The sequence below is a fragment of the Typopeltis vanoorti genome, chromosome 15, assembly GCF_054136105.1.
Source record: "Typopeltis vanoorti isolate ZY-2024b chromosome 15, IOZ_Tvanoo_1.0, whole genome shotgun sequence".
NCBI lineage: Eukaryota > Metazoa > Arthropoda > Arachnida > Uropygi > Thelyphonidae > Typopeltis > Typopeltis vanoorti.
In genome coordinates, this window is record NC_143563.1 from 95,509,329 (window position 1) to 95,523,715 (window position 14,387).

At 33.8% G+C, this 14,387-nt stretch overlaps 1 long non-coding RNA gene across 1 annotated transcript in view; it reads left to right on the top strand.

The window, feature by feature from the left end:
* The window catches only part of LOC150098996 (uncharacterized), a 26,135-nt gene extending 15,837 nt beyond the window's left edge, over positions 1–10,298 (top strand). The window contains exons 3-4 of the long non-coding RNA XR_016549458.1: positions 8,297–8,510; positions 9,983–10,298. This is a non-coding gene — a long non-coding RNA (uncharacterized LOC150098996). The remainder of the gene's footprint in view (positions 1–8,296; positions 8,511–9,982) is intronic.
* The last annotated feature ends 4,089 nt before the right edge of the window (positions 10,299–14,387 follow it).

Sequence of the window (14,387 nt, forward strand, 5' to 3'; positions counted from 1 at the left end):
GAAAAAGCAATCTCCCTATTGTTTAATTCATGTATTTTATAAGAATGTAAATAAAATGTGTTTTGATTTTTTTTTTGTTAAAGGAGTGCTGCCTGATTATTTTTTTACAACTGCACTGTTCCTAAATAAACTGGCTTTGTGAGCAGGAAACTATGTGAGATAGCCGAAGCGTAAAGTTAAGTAAAAGAATAGACCACGACTGTTTGTGTAAAGTTTTATTGAAGGAATTTGTGTTAGAGAGAGAAATCTGTGGGCAGTATTATTGAGTTTTATGCTAATTAAATGATATTAATGGCGCAATCTAAATTAAATACATTTTCTAGTATCTTAGGCATTAGACTCGTAGTGCGAAGGGTAATTAAACAGTATGCAGTAGAGTAAATGAGAAAGGATAAGAGAGAAAAAGAACATTAGAGTAAAGCTATAAAGAATTAGGAATAGAATAAAGATAAAAAGATATTACATATATTAGTAAGTATAGAAAAAAATAAAGACTTAAAATAAAGAGAAATTAACAGCATATGATTACAATGGCGCAGCATTCGTTTACAGAATATCTTGTACTGATGGCTGAGCTGACCATTATCACAGATAAGGAAAGAAGGACTAAGTTTTCTTTGGAAGGAGAAAAGAATCGTGTTCAGTAAACATCGAAGATGACTAGGTCATCATCATCCCACGTGAAGATCAGTGTTCAGGGCATTTATTGTAGATGACCTTGAAGCTTGCTATGTCTGAGCACTGCATGATCTGTCGTATGAGGATGAGCGGAAAATACTATTGTTAGAAATCTGTGAATAGGGTTTGTGCTTAATGACAGAAACTGTTTGGGTATATGAGAAAGACTGGGTTTAATGAAGCCCTAAAAAATGCCTGCATTCGTAGGAAAATCTGAAAATGTCATCCTTCCAATATGCAGTGAACGATTAGAAAGAAAAACGATTATTTTTTTTTTTTAATTTTGGTGACAAGGAAGGAAAACCTGTAGAAAGGGAAGAAATGGAAAAAGAGTACAATATTTCTTCTTCCCAACTTTTAAATGACACCTTCCTCCTTCAGTGAAGGAACAAGGCGGCAAATTATTTCGAATTTCACTTTCGACCTTTACGAGAATAATAATTGAATTTTTAGAGATTGGTTTGTTTACACAATCAAGCAAACATCAGTAAATTACATCTATCCATCAGCAAATAATTCAAAGTTCTTAAAAGAACTGGGCGATGGACTGAGTCCTTGACTCTTTATCCCGTCATCTGAATGAAGAAAATCTGTGTGGATGGAGTGTTATTGAGCTAAAAAGCTCTAGTCATGGCTGGGTAGCGGCAATAGCCGTGCCTCAGTTAAAACTTCATTGGCTACAGCATTGCCATTCGTTACCCTGGAAGTCCTAAAAAGGACTTTCTGCTATATCTCCTTTCCCTTTCAGCAAATAATTCAAAATTACGTACTTTCCTTAACTAAATCAAATATGAGATATTCAATATGGTGTCTTTGAAGAGGCATAAATTTAGGCGAGTAAACATTAATTCTTTTAGAAATACCAAGTTAATTAATAATAAAAAGAAGTTTACTTGCTATGTGTATAGTCAGTTTATATAAAAAATTATTTAAAAAATTATATTTTGCCAACTCTATATCTGCATATTAACTGTTTTAAAATGTTACATTATGTATAAATGTAATCATATAAGCTGATAGAATACTTGATTCTATCAGCTTGGATCCCTTTGTATTATTATTATTATTATTATTCCTGATACCTCCAAGGAGTCCGAAGACTCATCGCGGGAGGACATCTTCAACTGTCTCTACACCTTACCTTTACTACGAATCAACGCCATCTACCGCCCACCTCCAACACCACCACAACTAGTAATTTTTTTTTGTCTGTATTGTTTGCTTCATTTTACATAAGAGTAAGTACCAAATGAAATGCTTGATAATGGATTCAAGCTTTTAATTTTTAAAGGATTTTTTTCGTATTTCATTACAGAGCGAGGAGAACAATGCCTAATTCTCTTTGAAAGGCTGATTCAACCAGTTGTAGAATGTGAAAAAGGCCTTTTTTGCGACTACGATACTCTTTGTTGCGTCTCTTCTGGATTCCAGTCTAAACCATTGATACATGTGAAAGGATCATGAAGAAAATATTTGGATGGCCATTACAAATTCAATGCAGGACGTCGCGTTACTGTCTTTTGAAGGTTTTAATCTAGAAGATTATTAATGATTTTATTACCATTCTATACTTGAACAACAATCGGAAACAAAAGAGGATTGTTAAAAAAAAAATTCTTAAATCCCTTTTAAGCAAATTGTAAAACAACTGATTGGTAGGAAAGGGGATTTTGTTCCTTCCTATCGACACTAGTTTGCTTCTGACAAACTAAACTCTTTATGTAACAATGACGTCACAAGCCACGCCTCTTCATGCAGCACTCGAATGTGTGAAGAAAAAACCACAATACTTATCATTGATACATTGCGTTTACAAAAATAACATTAACATTTCGTCTATCCAGGGGGGGGGGATAGTACAGCGCCCGGTAATATCTGTAAAAAGCACAATGCGAAAACAGATCTCCTCTAAGAGTTATTGGAGAGAGTCACGAAAGAAAGGCCATCAATTTATCCGAACTGTCCTCTTTAAAATGAACAGTTTTTGTAGAGGTTTTAAATGCACCAAGTTCAACGCGAGAGCGATATTCCAAGAGTACACAGATTTGTACAAAAGTAGTCAGAATGGCAAAAAAGTATATCAAGTTTTACCGAAAATGTGGACGATATAGAAGTGATTTTTTGTGCCATAAAAGATTGGAGACAAGCTAGTTCAAGAAGAGAGATTTGATCTTGACAATTAAGCTGAGGATCGAAAGAGGGCTTTTTTTGCAAGAAAAAAAAAAGGAACTGTTTTGGAAACATTGAAGGTAACTAGGCTATCATCCCATTAAAGGATCATATGAAGTTCTTTCTCAACCAGTTCCCTAAATATGAATTTAGGGTACTCATTGTGGAAGACTTTGAAGCTTGGGATGCTTGAGTCTCTAAAGTTTGTCATATGAGGGAATGGCGCGTGCTATCCTCAACACAATATTTGCTCAGAAGTAATAAGTTCTTGGAGATTCTTTGCACCAAAGCTTCAAAAATTTAAATATCAAAAAATAATTAGCATTGTTTTTAGATATGTTCATGAATACAGATTATTATACCGAGTGCACCTAAACTGCACTACTTATGACCCTTTTTCCTTACTGTTGATCAGAGTATATTCCAATAAGTCTTAAATTTAACGTAGAAAATTGTGTAACCTCAGAGTAGAAGTTCAAAGTTACAAGACATTAAGTTACAGTCAGTTATATATACATCTTGATCATTCTACAGAAATAAATACAACAAAAAAGTGCAATATGCACAAAGTTAGTTACAGAACCAACTAGTTGGTTTCCCAGGACGAAATCCACAGCCTTCGCATGATGCTAAAACGGAAAAGTATTTCAAGTGTGACACGGAGAGTACGTATTTCATGCTTTGTTGTCTGATAAAAAAAAGCTACCCTTATAATTTTCACATATCATTGTAAGTAAGCAAAGCATAGTCTCATTTATCTTTTCCAGCCAACTTGTCTATTTTGCGAGAGAAGAAACCTACTTCCTTAATATGAAGAAGGTTGATTTATCTTTAGGTGAAACAACCTCAATTCCTTCGCAGTCCTATAAAGATTCGGAACCACGCTTTGCAACCAGTGAACTTTGCGACAACGTTTATACAATAGTTCAATAGACCAAGCTCAGATAAAATTCGAGATTAATTCACGGAGGGGTTTTCTTGTAATGTAAGAAGGGGGAAAAAAAAAAACTTCACTGTGAGAATTTCTTATGTAGTCATCTCAAGTCACAGTACAATACAACAAAGATATAAATACTTAAAACCCTGTTAAGTTTGTTCAAAACAGCCAATAAGAAACAGAATTTCAAACAATGAGACATATTGAAAAAAAAAAAAAAAATTAGTGAATTACATCAAGTAGTTTTAACCAATAGCTTTGAAGTCCGTAAAATATCCAATTCTATATTTTAGAAAATATAGAGAATACAATATAGAAAATATAATATATATGACGGCCATTCCAAATTACATAAGTAAAGTGGATGTTAGATCCAGCATTATTTCGAAGCCAAATATAGAAACGACGAGTTTCGTGAGTTGACCTCAAGAAAGTTTCATAGTTTCTACATCGGGCTTTAAAATAATGCTGGATCTAACATCCACTTTGATTATGAAATAATTGTATTTTTACGCTAAGAAGATTCTGTAGCGTGAAGAGAGCCTCAATGAACACCACACTGTCCAACAGTATGCTCTATCCTTATTCTTAAATTATATGGAAATCGTGATTGAGATAAAACCACAACCCACTTATTGGCAACAGATGCTCCTTGGCACGTAGCGATTTTTTTTCTTTAGTAATTTTATTCAAAGTGCTTGTAGCAACTAATCTTTTTTTTTTTCAGAGTAAAAAAGAAAATTAAAATTGTATCCAAATAATATGAACGTGATCATTAAATCTAGAAAAAGTTATTGGTGTTTTATTTCCTGTGTGATATATGTTTTTCTAATTTCAATTCGTTGTACAGAGAATACAACGTAAATATTTTTCTAATATGCTTAGTCCCATAACATTTGTTCCAGCAGGACTTAAATTGCACTTAGAGTGAGAATTACAGTAAGACTTAATATGGTGGTTCAAGTCAAGTAACTTGCGATACTTCTAACATTTTTTAAGTACAAAATATGTCTTCATGCTTCGGCCCAAGTTTTAATTTTTTTTTTAAATTTCTCCTAACAGAGAAAAGTGAAAACGTAACTGACTTCGTATATTTACAATAGAGAAGCAACAGGATGAATTGAGTTCAGCGAATATCTTTCTCGAAGAAAAACGTTGGTAGCAAAGCAGCACAATACATTTGATTAAAGTATAAACAAATATTTACCACCACAATTCATGCAGCGTTAAAAGAATGTTTGGATAGATCGCACTGTACCTACTGCGCGATACTAAACGTGCTACAGGTTTCCAAGAAAATACTTTATTTTGAATGAACATGTCGAATGGAGATGTTCATTCAAAATGGAGTCATTGTCTTTACGTGATAAATGAATTTCATCATCCGCTGTGAGACTACAACCTGCTTATTGTAGGCCTATAATGGCTTGAAAATTATCCATGTTTGATCTCCAGAGCAGGATTTCTGGATCAGATAAAAAGTTAATTAAAAAAAATTAAAATATCTTTATCTCTCCCATGGTACTATAGGCTTATAATCTTTCAATGGGAGGGAGTAGCATAAAAAAAGCAACTTAACCATAGCTTAATAGAAATTCGTTTCTTACGGAACAAGTCGCGCAAATACACCATAACAACGCTGTATCAACGTGCAGAGGTGTCGCACATACTAGACTCAAATGTATTATAAGAAATTCGGCTCAAGTCGAGGGACCACACCAGAACAGGTAATATCGACCACTCTCCAAAATCTAGTCCTGAGTTCTAACTTCTTTGAACCTGCATCCAATCCAATTAACCGGATGTTATTCTTGGTTATTGTATGTTTCGCAGTCTTCTTTGCCTAATAGTTAAACACTCATCACGAGATTAAAAGTTTATATATTATCCTCCATCTAAAACCCGACTCTAGAGTCAAAACAAAGTTTTCAGGCTTCCAATAAACACAGCGGTAGTCTCACACCGTGCTATAAAATTCCTCTCCCTCCTGCAGACATTCACAAACATCCATGTCCACAACGCGAGTCGAACCCGCAGCCTGTTGCTTGAAGTGCGGGTGCACTATCCAGCCGAAAATACATCTCCCTTCAATTTTCAAATTTAAGGATATTTCTGATTGACGTAATCAAGATGACGACTTTCCAGGCCTTGACTTATGTCCGCAAATATTAGATTACCTTAGCCCTGCTCTTTTTATTACTATTTCAAATGTGGAAATTTAATCAGTGAAAGTTTCTTACTGGGCATTAATATTTAATTATGAGCTCGAATAAATCTCATTAGATTTTTCGTACCGAGTTAAATTTTTAAAGTTATATTTAACTCCTTTGCTGCTGAAAGGGAAGTTTCTTTTTAAATCCAAATTTGTCTTATGTGGAAAAGTAACGACGACAGTTTGGAGAAGGTTCTCGAAAAGTTTAAAGTCATGTCTTTCTTCCTAACAGTATGCTTTTCACAAAAGTTATTGAATTTCTCTTCCTGTTATTGCATTCCACCTTACTGTTCACACAATACACAAAAGTTAATTGCATTCTGTACGTGCCACCACACTTAAATGAGATGCACACGTCTATTCTATCTTATTACGTTAAATTGCTTTTAATATCGAATTTTTGGGAGGTGTATTCTGCTATACTTTCCTTCGGACTGACGGAGCAGCAAGGCTGAGAAAGTGATGGTAAGTTTTCAACTATAAACATTTCTACTGCTATAACTTTATTGCTGGCATTAAAAAGAAACGAAGGCTAACTGCGATTTCTGCAATTAAAATTAGCTTTAATTTGATATTAATAACACCTGACAACTCTTTTCTATTTGAAGTGGATTACTAAAACTTCTCTACATGGTTCTGTTACCGTCCGCAAAATATTAAATTTCAGGTGTTATTAATATCAAATTTAATGATACTTAAAAAAATTTCTTAATTTTTTTAAGTATCATTAAATTTAATGTGAAAAATTAAATTTAAACTGAAATTTAATGTACCTGAAATTCAATAATGCTTTATGAATTATTAAATAAATGCTTTGCATTGGCAATGCCTATACAAAAATCCCAGAGAATATTATCTCAAAACCTGACTTGCAATTCAATGTCACTTTGCACATCGTGCATCGCTTTAGGTGTAAAAATATTTGTGAAGAGGTAGTTGAATATTCCACAATAAGCATATATTTGCAAGCTCAATTAAGGCCTTATCTATAAGTAGGCACATTGAAGGCATCTCTAAAAGCATCAGTAACAACTATAAGCTCACATATATATGAAAAAAAAAAAAAACATGAAAAAAAATACCGAAATGATCAGGATGGGCAGTCACATCTGAATTTTCTCTGTAAATAACTTCGCAAAGCAAGTCAAAGAATTTCAGTATGGTTCTGAAGTTCTATTTCAAATGACACTGTTATCGCCCTTCATATTAGCCAGAAGCTAATGTGTCAAAGTGATAATATTACTTTGACACCTAATGAACTATTGGGCATATGCAGTTTGAAGAAAACTGTTCAATGGATACTTTTTTGAAAATCCTGGAAGAGCTAACGATGATTTTCTATGAAATTGAATAACTGGGTTGGATAGACGTAGCCAGTGTCGGATCTGGTGTTGAGTATAAGGTATACTACCTAGAATTATATGTAACCGATTCAGTAACAGAAATATAGTTAAGTTTAGTTAGGGTAAATAAATATCTATCCTACTAAATTAATGGTCTGAATGGAATCCTGGTCGTAATACAATTAATCTGCATCATTTCTCAGGAGAAAATTCGTTGGGAATACTAATACAAAATCAGTTCAATATTTCTAGATAAAAGCAAATCTAGCGCATAGCCACATACCTGGGAAAGGAGAGTTCTGGGTTCGATTCCCGTCGCCGACATGAGGAGCTTAAGGATCTTTCTCAGACATAGCCAAGTTAGCCGGTCTTGGGCGTAGACAGTAGTGTTTTTATCTCAGGCAAACCGGCCCATGAACACACGAGTTACAGCCACAGAATATACCGGGAGGCATAAGGCTAGTCACCTCCCTCGGGACGGGCACGACTTAGAAGGGCTTAAGTTAGCCCTGTAACAGATCCAGTAGGCCTAACACGTAGAAGGGAGAAAAAGCAAATCATTCAAGTTCCCGGATGTAGATGAACTATATTTTAGAATCGTTAAAGAAGAAATTGGCATACCTGGTGCCATTACCATTATTAAGAATTTTAAAAATTAAAAAAATATATCAAAATTCATGATTAACAGTGTGTATATGTAGCTAACAGTATATTCGAGCCTGCATCCTATTTATTACTTCATCTTCATATTGAAATCAGTGAAGTTAGTAAGATGTCTGAGTATGATGTCCTTGATGTCTGAGTATTTACTAACTTCACATGCTCAGATATCAAGGATTACAAATATTTCTAATTAGAATAAGAATCATTTTGATTTACATGCATTTAGGCCGATATGTCTAAATTATGGAGTTATTGTCTGGCGAAAATCATTAATTTAACATTGTATTTCTTTAGATCTGGAAGTTACTCTTAATATTTTCTATAACGACAAACAGTGTCTTCACCTTGAAAAGAGTTATAAGAGAGTCGTACCAGTTTTCTTGCGGTGCCATTACCACTGAGGAAGACTGCGAAGCAATTATCTGTGAACAGCTGGAAACATGCGAAGGAGAAATAAAAAACAAAACCGCTCGATGTGGATGCTGCGATTTGTGTGTGCATCTCTTAGGTAAGCCATTCTTCAAAGTTTGTTTTCGTATAAATTCCTATAATGAAAAGTGTCCTATCGTATCCATACATAAGCTAATCATCTTCAGTTAAAAATTGACCATAAAAGTTCTTCGCGTCTTAAACGTGATTCGAATCTAGGTTTTTTTTTTTTTTTTTTCAAAACTCATCGTTGATAACCACTGAACTATTGAATAACTTATTTCAAATAAATATTTAATATACATATAAATTCTAAAACTGCACATCATTTAAATTAAACTGTATAAAATTCCTTTAAAAATGACTGTGGTATGTTAAACACCAACTATGAAAACAAAACTACAACTGCCAACAAAAATTACCAATGAATGTAAATACTAATTGCTCTTGAAGTAACAGATCGTTCTATACTATACTTCTTGCGGTAACAAATCCAACTATACTGTTCTTATTTCAACTATGCTGTCGTTCTTGCAATACCATTTCTCAACTTCACTGTACTATACTATTCATCTTGCAACAACTGATTTTAATTCTTGATCTTGCAGTAACAGATCAACTATACTGTACTGTTGTTCTTGTCATAAAAGATAAATTATAATATTCTTTCTGCAGTAGCAGATCTAAACTAAGCTGGTACTGTTGTTCTCGCAGTAACTGGTCTTAATTCTTCTAGTAACAGATCTCAATTATGCTATTGTTCTTGCAGTAACCGATCAACTGTACTGTATTGTCGTTGTTCTTGCCTTAAAAGATTTCAACCATGCTGTACAATTGTTATTACAGTATCAGATTTCAACTGTACTATTGATCTTGCTGTAAGGGATCTTAATTCTTGTTCTTATAGTAGCTGACTTTGCTAAAAATTCACACAGTAAATTTAGTACAGTAACTGACTTACTGTGTTAAATTCAACTGCAAAGTGAATTACCCCTTTTTTGTTTAGTCGAAATTTTCATATTAAATAGTAAGTAATTGCATCGATTTTACTGGCTCTGATATAATCACACCAAACAATTATTTTATCTCTTTTATCGAAGCAATTATTTTATCTCTTTTATCGAAGCAATTATTTTATCTCTTTCAGATAACAAAAAAAAATAGTATTCATCTGTTATTTATAATATAGGAAATAATTGAGGGGGGGGGACTTTTAAAATATTCGAATTCTCGCTTTAGGAGAAGGATTTTCAACCAAAGGTATGTTACCAGTGTTATGAGGAGATAGCAACATTCTCCTGCCAGAAAATATCGGGAAAAATAATACCGGCCAAAGAATACATGCAATTCACATAGATGATAAACTGTACTTGCCATAGAGCAATTTTAACAGCAACGCTATGAGATCAAATTAATAAATCAAACCAACTTAAATACATTTTTGCTCCACATTTCCATATGTTGAATCTGCTATATTTTATGATAAGAATTTAACTTTCAAAAAAAAAAAAAATAATAATAAAAACATCCTAATATTTTTAATTTTTGCAGAAAATGGAACACGGTGTTCTACAGAATGGCGAACTAATATAGAAGACAAAAGATGGCTAGCAGCAACAAGAACTCGATGCAAAGATGGATACATATGTGATCCTGAACACTTTATATGTTTAATTGATGAGAGTGGCGTACCAAGAGAAATAGAACCAGTGGAAGATAATCCGGAACCTGAGGAGTCAGAAGGAGATCATCCAACCCCACGTCCCTTACCAAAAATAGACCGACCACCACCACCAGAAAATCACTCCCATGTTGGAGTTTTGTAGATTCCGAGAGTGGAATAAATTTACTTTTGTTTGAAATGTGACTAAGTTAGTAATAATCTTATCGTAAGTTACCAAGTAACTATCTGAGTTACTCTGGGGTACTCTAACGTTACTAACTTTGGAGTATACCGACAGGAAAAACAATATTTGCAGTACTTCATAAATAATTCATTTAATTGGAATAACGAATAAAATACATTTCATAATTCATATAGGGCCAGAGTTTTAATTAGGAAAACAGGCTTGAACCTGATGCTGAAAAATGTGTGTAGTTAATATAGCGCACCGCAGTTAGGAGAATATCGACTAAGTCATTCTAATTTAGATAAACTGCTATAATTGTAGAAACATCGACAAAATATAGAAATACAGGCAACATTAGTAGGTGACATTTCATGTATTGGTGATATTCTAATAAGCTTTGATACGCTTATTTGATACGCTTTGATACATGGTGAATAAGAACTTAAAGCGATTTCCAAGTATTAAACCCACAACAAAAATCAATTATTTTTCAATGCTCATGGATGCATTTACGTTCGTAGTATATTAAGATATAATAAAATTATTTTATTGAGTTTTTTAAAAATGAGTCTTTAATTCCCTTCCCCTAAATAATAATAATAACCGAGTTTTCCAAAAAGAAAATGTAAAATGCTTCCCTTTATTGGGGGGGGGGGGACATACTTTTCCATGAGAAAAATGTGGCCACCAGTGATCTAAGCACACACACACACACCACCCTTAGCATGTTACTTGGCTCCCAGTGGTATCTCCATTTTTAGCTTTCAAACTACGAAAAGAAAATTTAACCTGAATGCACAGTGGTCAGTTGTCATCAAGAATGATACCTTGTCATTGTATTGCTGCTTTCGTGATCAACCAGCGAAGTTCCTTCCCCTCCTCGGGTGGTTTCAATACATTGTGGGTTCCTAACAAAGTGAAGGTCTTCGCTTCCGGTTCTCACGGCCGAAACATTCTTTTCATGACACCTCAGTGAGTTGTAAACACCCAAGGTTAACAATCATCGGTGTTAAGCAGATCTCTTCAATGAGGAATGTGAAAATTAATTCAAGCAGAACAGACCAACAGAAGCGTTCTAAATGGACGATTTAGGATAACACGTGGCTGCAATTCTCTTCAATTTCCTTACATATTGCTTCGCTTAATTATGAAACTTGTCACCTACACTTCCAAGTCCTTTCTTGCCTCTCCCCCACTTAGCAAACTACATTTGAAAGGCTTCATGTATAAATTACACGTAACACATAATAAACTAGTTATCAAATATAAAATCCTCGAAAAAATTCCGTAACAAATGGATAATCTGCCATTAACCACAGATTAAATAAAATATTGCGTACATTGAACTAAATTTAATTGCTATTTAGATCTATTAACGAATAACAGCAAGGACTCATTAAGATGTTTCTAAAAATAAACAATTTACTTCACTTAAGTTACTTACAAGAGACTGAAAAGTCGCACCTGCTGACTTCACTATTTTACTCTTTAATCTAACTGTCAATTCCTTAAAAACAAACATTTACACCAAAGATTAGTAGTTCATAATCCTGTGTTACCAACTCTGAATCCTATATTGCAAGTATGTTTTATACCCAAACGGATCTTCTTAACCTTCTGTCCTTAACCATCGTAAGTACTCGTACTTGATATTTAGCGTATTATACACAATGATTTATCTGCTACGTTTAAACAGTGGTCCGCTGATTAATGGCAAGAAATCCATCACGTTTAAAGGCACATTTTTTATCCCAATGATTCCATTAAAAATATTTTCGTCATGAGTACTAATTGCCATAATTTCTTTACGTCTTCTCGCATTTAAAAGACACGTATGGACCTTATTTTATTCCAGATTGCCGTCGAGGTGATTTTCTTTTAATCACTATACAAGCGATACATGTTTCTGATGTTCTCTCTCGGTTTTAATGATTATTTATGTGAATCCAACCCACATTTTTTTTTTTTAAACGATTGTAATTCTTAACTCACCCAAGGAACTTCAGGCCTCCAAGAAACAGGGTTGTGGTTTCACCTTTGGCAATGAAAATCATCTATTACCTGTAGATTTTCCAGCGCTCGAAATCACACTCCCGCAAGTTCGAAAACGAACAGGCTTTCTCCACTCGATCCACGAAACAGGATGACTTAATAAGAGGACCACTGCATATTCATCATGTATTTCTTGAACCGGATATTCCAAGTATCAGCAAGTAGTCTAAAACATACACAGCACTTTAGACCACTTGTTGATGCTTGGAATTGAATACTTAGACTACTTGCTGATTACAAATCTTAAAACTGTCAAGTCTATTAAGATCTGAAAGTCTACACTTGAAAATTCAAAATGAATTAAGGTTGTCATAAGTCAAACTGAACACTAATCAAGAACAACACTTCAATTGGTGATTTAATTTATTTTAAAAAAAGTGTTACATTTTAGATGAGTCTCCCTCTTTCATTGTTGTGTTCCCAACAACAGAGAAATGGGGAGATCGAAAACTGTCACAAACTTCCCCCATCCCCCCAAGAACGTTATGTAATCTGTAGATGATCTTAAATTGAAAAATATCATCTCGATGGTGCAATTCCAATACAAGTGTTTTGACTTTTCTTATGTGTATGTTATGTGCTCGTTTGGACTGGTTACGACTTAAGTATGATAGATATTGTTGTTGTTGTGATAAAATCAAAAGATATGTGTCTGTATTAATCTGTATTACACATAAAGATACATTGTATCATAACAGCAGTCTAGACATGTTAATTAGTACCTCTTCTGCCAGCTCCCCAATTAGGATACATCAATCCTTTTCTTAAACCAGTACACGTTCATGCTAATTACGTAAGGTATTCTCGAATGGATTTAAAAACCGGTTCGTTTCTTAAATTACCCCGTTTAAAAAAAAAAAAAATCACAAGGGTTTTTTAAAGTGTCTACTCTGGTTACCCAAAAGTTCTGAAAATTCTAAGCCTAATAAGTTAGGGAAAAAATATATCAACGATAAATGAAGTTAACACTTGTGTAAATTAACTGCTAATAAAGCATAAATACTAAATCATTATATCTTAAAGTGGGTGGGGGGGAGGCTACCGAAGAAGTCCATTTAATTAAAATAAAATAAAAAAAGAAAACTCGGTGAGGATAACTTGTATAGATTTCTCAATTATTATATTCTAGCCGATCAAAAAATGTTCGATAGGTTTTTACCAGCAATCCAGACTATATCAAATCTAACTAAAACTACGAGACGCGTTGAATGTGTTCATTTGATAGTTTGAATGCACGAAACGCCCATGTCTTTAGTTGAGAAGCCTTTATAAAGGTTCTTCTAGTGCTACGGCAGAAATGGAACCAAAGGCTATTAACAACAGTGACTGGTGGTGATTTTTGGCCCAGAAACAAGGGATGCCCCGGTATATAATGAGATTAGATAATGCCATGTCTTATCTTACGGTATAACTCGATTTTCCAAGAAATTTCTAATCAGCAATGAGGGTATAGAACTTCATGCATGTCATCATTTATTGCAATAGCAAGTTTCAAATGTAAAAACTGTTATGGTAAATTAACGCACAACACAAAGAAGTTTCTCATTCATCTAAAAGTATGAGTCGAAAAAAGTTTATAGTGTATGCTGAAGTCATAAATTATGAAAATCAATTTCATAATTTATCCGACGCCTTCCCCGCTGGAAACTTGGATTTTTCATTTCCTTCTGCCTGCATACATGCAAATCGAACATGAGAACACACGCAATTTACAGACCAAAAAAAAAACTATTGAAGGTGGTTACCACCACCGTCAATAGTTTTTTTTTTTTTTTTTTTTTTTTTTTTTTTGGATGGCGTTGTGTTAGTAGTGTCGGAGTATTAAATGAAGGTATCGTTTAAATCTCCTCACAGCCAACTGTTAGAATAAATAAAATTTCAAATAATGGTAAATTAACTATGGAAAACAGTATTCGAGTTTGTTTTCTGGACATTGCCATTTCTTGTCTAAAACGTCTAACGTTAACCATTCAGTTTAAAAACAAGATTTTTTTTTTTAAAGGGAGGAAATGAAAATTTCGATTAATATTGTAATCTGTTCACGAGATGGCGCC